Source organism: Rhinichthys klamathensis, unplaced genomic scaffold (genome assembly GCF_029890125.1).
Source record: "Rhinichthys klamathensis goyatoka isolate OS25496 unplaced genomic scaffold, OSU_Roscu_1.1 h1tg000011l_1, whole genome shotgun sequence".
Classification (NCBI taxonomy): Eukaryota; Metazoa; Chordata; class Actinopteri; order Cypriniformes; family Leuciscidae; genus Rhinichthys; species Rhinichthys klamathensis.
The window spans coordinates 14,118,683-14,124,085 of NW_026606564.1; the positions used below are offsets into that span (position 1 = coordinate 14,118,683).

At 41.1% G+C, this 5,403-nt stretch overlaps 1 long non-coding RNA gene across 1 annotated transcript; it reads left to right on the plus strand.

The window, feature by feature from the left end:
* Positions 1-486: 486 nt before the first annotated feature.
* LOC130100045 (uncharacterized) lies at positions 487-3,161 on the plus strand. Its single transcript, XR_008808694.1, has 5 exons — positions 487-592; positions 673-855; positions 1,075-1,323; positions 1,520-1,688; positions 3,019-3,161. It is a non-coding gene; the product is annotated as an uncharacterized LOC130100045 (long non-coding RNA).
* The last annotated feature ends 2,242 nt before the right edge of the window (positions 3,162-5,403 follow it).

The window sequence follows — 5,403 nt, forward strand, 5'->3', positions numbered from 1 at the left end:
TTTACATAGAGTATTTAATGAAGTATTACCCCACAAAGTGACAAAGTACATAGTTTATGAAGATAAACTGCTGGAGCTTTTTAGAAGATGCCCTGTCTGCACCCGGAGTTTGGTTGTTTCACAAACAACTTTTGGGACACTTCTCCGTGTCAAAGAGTACTGTGCTTACTGTGAGTACTCCAGTGATTGGTCGAGCCAGCCAATGGTAAACAATATACCAGCGGGAAACCTACAGCTCTGTGCAGCTGTTCTGTTCACTGGCTCATCGTTTTGCCAGATATCGAAGGTGAGAGGTAATAACATAGCGCTGTCATATTTGCACATCACCACTCAGGTTATTATATGAAGATGTTTTTTCTTTCTTTTAGTTCTTGGATGCCTTCAAAATCCAGGGGATCTCTGAGCCGTGCTTCCACAAGCATCAGGCCAAGGTTCTTATCCCAACCATATATATATATATTAGACTGCTGTCAGGCTTTGTTGACGTTGGCTTTGTGCAAATAACATAATTGTAGGACATTCAGCAAAATATGGCAGCTACACCATGATGGACCTCAAAGCCAATAGGGTCAAAGACATCCAACTAGTCCAGGTAAACAACTACACAATGAAAATATTTTGTTATGTGAATTACTATATACTGTGCATTGATCTAAGTATTTGTGTTTGCAGAGCAATGAAGTTGGAAACAGCCAAAGAAAGGAGAGGGAGGGATTTGAAAGAAGCTTGTCTCTTCTTGAGGAAAGAGGTGTTGTGGTCCAGTCTTTGGTGACTGATCGTCACACAGGGGTACAGAAGTTTATGAGCAAAAAAAGGACATTAGACACTTCTTCGACCCTTGGCATATGGGAAAAGGTTAGTGTTTTGAATAGAACGAAAACAGTACCAGTATTTCTAACAGAAATTTTTTCATTTAAAGTGGTAGACAATTATATGGGAAGATTGCACAAAGTGAACTTTTTAAGATGCCCCAAAAATGTTAATATATCACAAACTTATTTTTATCATATAGCCTATACTGAATGTTAGTCCACCACCTTGGTCTATAAAGTGCTGCGGGAAACACTGATTCAGGGCTGGGTAAAAAAATGGATGCCCTTAGTAAGGGTAAGGGACTGCAGGACGTGGGAATGTGGAGAAAGAGTGTGGTCAATCACCTTTATTGGTCTGCGACCACATCAACATCTGGGGAGGAGGTAGTGGCCAAGTGGAGCTCTGTAGCAAACCATATTCAGAACATCCACTGCCACGAAAACACCCTGTTTCCTTCTTGTCTCCACGAGCCTCTGGTTGGTGATCAGACAAGACACTGGCTCAAACCAAGTACAGATAAGCTGTAATGCTAATGTATTTTATTTTGTAGTTGCGTCACTCTAGATTTATATTGAACTATCTTCATTACATCAAGTCAAAGTTAATCCAAATTATAAAACCGTATTGAGAAATATATTGTGTTAATGTGCTTTCCGGCCACACTGTCATCAACTGTTGTATTAAGAACTTTAAATCTTTTGTTTAGGCACAGCAGCATGTGAAAAGGTCACAGCAATTTTGTTGTCACCACGTCTTCTTAAAGACATGCTCAAAATTAGTCCAGAATACCACACCTCTGGAATCGAGTGTTTCCACAGCCTCATTCTGAAGTTCTCATCCAATGTGGTGTTCTCCTTCAAAGGAAAGTTGTGGAGGTAAACAAGTTATACTACAGGGCTGTTGAATGCTTGATCCTGATTGGTTGAGAACGTTCTAAGGTGTGCAATTATTTTCAGGGAAACGCACGGCTAAAGTAGTTCCAGGCAGGTTTGACCGCATTACAGTTCCATATCACTGCGCGTAGTTAACTGTAATAACGGAAAATAGGATACAATTCATAAGAAGAAAAAACATGCAGCCCCATGCGCTTGATCTGCAATTTTCGATGTCTAACTTCATAATCAATGGACACATAGGCCTACAGTTTAATTTTAATAAATAAAGTATGTAGTCCTATCTATAGGCTAAATATAAAATTAAATTGAATAGGCTATATAAATAAATCGATAGTTCTGCTGGGTTTTCGTAATTATTCCAGATAATATAACAAATAAATAATTATTGATAGGCCTACTTGTTAAAAGGGCTTTGTGTGTTTCATTTATTGGGTTATATCTACTGTCAATTATAGAAAACAAGAATGAACGAATTAATTAAAACAAATTTAATTAATAAATAAATAAATAACAATATTGACGCACATGCTTTTCTGTCTCATTATTGCAACATATCTCTCTCTCTCTCTCTCTCTCTCTCTCTCTCTCTCTCTCTCTCTCTCTAATAACGGCATTAATAACTGCATAAAGCCGGGACACACTGACTAAGGCCAGTTATGAATTTAATGTGATACTTATGACTGATCTTGCCCAAACGCGTGTTCAGCGCGTTCAGTCTATAGCCTATTCACAGTCTGTGTTTAAGACCTGCTACAGTCGATGGAAACAGTCAGTCTTCGAATGTTTCAGCAAGTCGTAAGTGTGTCCCCATCATTAGTCTGCTATCAGTGGCTCAAACCTCCGTTACTAACTCTAAAATGACGTTTTGGAATTAGCAACTGAGGCATGGGATTAGATGCGTAAGAAATTAGTCCTACATACAAGAGCGTTTTAATGACAAAAACTTCACAAACGTCTTGAAATACATCATCTGAACAATGTTTCGAGGTGTGGTAACTGTAGTATAACCGGAATAATTGACTTCAGACCGTTGAATTATTAGAAAAATAATGCACACCCGAGGTGTAACGGCCACTCCGCTTCGCGTCGTGACCGCATTACCACCTCGGGTGTGCATCATTTTTCTAATAATTCAATGGCCTGTCGTCAATTATTCCTTACATAATGGATTACACATTTAGTGCTGCTTACTAAATGCACTACAATTTTGTAACCTGTAAAAACACATTTGTAACTTATTATAGTTATCTTAAGTCATGTTAGAGATTGTTTCATTATAATATTGATTAATGTATTTTTTTCCTTTCAGACTACAGCTTGCTGCGATGCATTATAATGAAAATGCAGGCAGATAAAAGGCATCCACTGCAGCTGGTGATCTGCAATACTCAATCGTTTCCCCAAAATTCAAGCATGGAAACTTCACAGTGAGAGCTCTGAAGAGCAATCCTACCACAGCTAACTTATACTTGTCTGAGTTATCTCAGAAAAAAATATAATATATATTATAATAATTCTCTTTCTGAAGGCTACATTGACAAATTAAAGGTTGTATCAGTGATTTCAGGCCCAAAAATAAATGTCTAATCTTTCCTAACGATCCGCTAGCTGCCCGCCCCATAAGCATGCCGTCCAAAAACCGCGTCTCTGTAGGCAGCCTAGGCTCTGAGATCTGCACACAAAAACAAATGTGTACAACCACCACTCAAAACCAAAATAAAGTGTTCCAACCAATCACTGACAGGGGCGGGTGTTGTGAGGTTTTGCGCTCGTGCACGGCTGGACGCGAAATCGGAGCAACACCCGCCCCTGTCAGTGATTGGTTGGAACACTGTTTATTTTGGTTTTGAGTGGTGGTTCTACCCATTTGTTTTTGTGTGCAGATCTCAGAGCCTACGCTGCCTACAGAGACGCGGTTTTTGGACGGCATGCTTATGGGGCGGGCAGCTAGCGGATCGTTAGGAAAGATTAGACATTTATTTTTGGGCCAGAAATCACTGATACAACCTTTAATGGAGCTGCTGTTCCACCATGTGGTGGAAGACCCTCAGCCATACCTGGACTGGCTGTACAAATGGCTGTACCAGAAAAACTGTGTGCTCAGTTTATTCGGCCCGACAAGGAGGAGGCAGTGAGCAGACACAGGTCAAGGTTCTTTAAATGGGTAATATAATGCTACATGCACTTTTACAAGTTGATTGTACTGAAATGTGTGTTGGCAGTGCCTGTACACAACCATCATAAAATGATAAAAATCTATGCAGTGTTTTTGTTTTAATCTCCTTATATGTTTTCCCCTGCCTCAAATTGAGCCGTTCGACCGTGTGACGTCACACGCTCGGAAGCCCCTCCCACGATTGTTGATTGACAGCTGCGTTTCAACACAGACCCTCCCTCGCTCATGAGCGAGCTGTCAATCATAGTCTGCGCGGACCGGCGCGGTCATTGTTGATATGCTGGAGCACTGTCTATGAGCAGAATGGCGTCTAAGCGATTGTGGTGTTCTGTTCTTGGGTGCAATAAGGAACACAGCAGTCATTTTAATGTTCCTAAATCCGAACCGCTGAAGACACTGTGGCTGAGTTTTGTTTTCCCACGAGGAACGTCAATGCGTTCATGTTTGCTCTGGTTTGCGCGAATCATTTCTCACCAGACTGCTTTATAAACGAGGGTCAGTAATAAGCTGGTTTAGCTAAGAAGCTGATCCTGAATAAAGGATCGGTACAAACTATTCGTGTTCCTGCTGAACCTCCAGAAGAACTGAAGTGAGTGTAACGTTTTATTACCGTATTGTCCGCACTATAAGGCGCACTTAAAAGCCTTTAATTTTCTCAAAAAACGACAGTGCGCCTTATAATCCGGAGCGCCTTATATATGGATAGTGAACACACGTTCACCAAGACGGGGAGACAGCGCCGGGCGACTAACGCCACTATCTGGCAATGGATCGTGGATGCCTGGGGCCCTGGGCTGATATATCAGTCTCAACTGTGATCCGAGCTTTCACGAAAGCAGGAATAATCTCTTTATTCAGCCAGCTCACATACCCGTATTTACTTCCTGTTTTCGGTCGAAGTCCACAGTAGTCGATTGTCGAGTTCGTGCGAGCGTGATCAAACCTCCTCCGTGTGTTCAACATCTGATTCGGATGAACTATCCATTTGGGCTGATATTCTCAGAACACCACACAGCACCGTCATCAGCTGACAGTCTGACTCTCCACTGTTGCTTCGTTACCAATGATCGCGCGCGCGCACTCGACAATCGCCTACTGTCTACTTCGACCGAAAACAGGAAGAAAATACGGGTATGTGAGCTGGCTGAATAAACATAATTTTTAGTCATATCTTTCACATTTACTGCAGTCAGATTCACCGTGTTCACTCACATGGCTCGGCTGTGCACTTGTAATGACACATTAAGGTTGTTAAGAGGCTAAAAGCAGGTTTAAAACTTTTCCCGTTTAAGTCAACAGGGTGCAAATTTTAAAAAGAGGATAACACGGTGTAGGCAACACCGGTTTTTGTCGTTGTTATCTGTACTGACAGCACTCCAAATTGACAAAAAATGAGCTCAATGTTAAAATTGACCGGAGTTTTCCTTTAACGTTTGAACAACGTTACCATGGGAGTGAACGGAGTTGTCAGTAAGCTTAATAAAGTTTGACTTTATCTGACTGTTTTGTTGACATTTG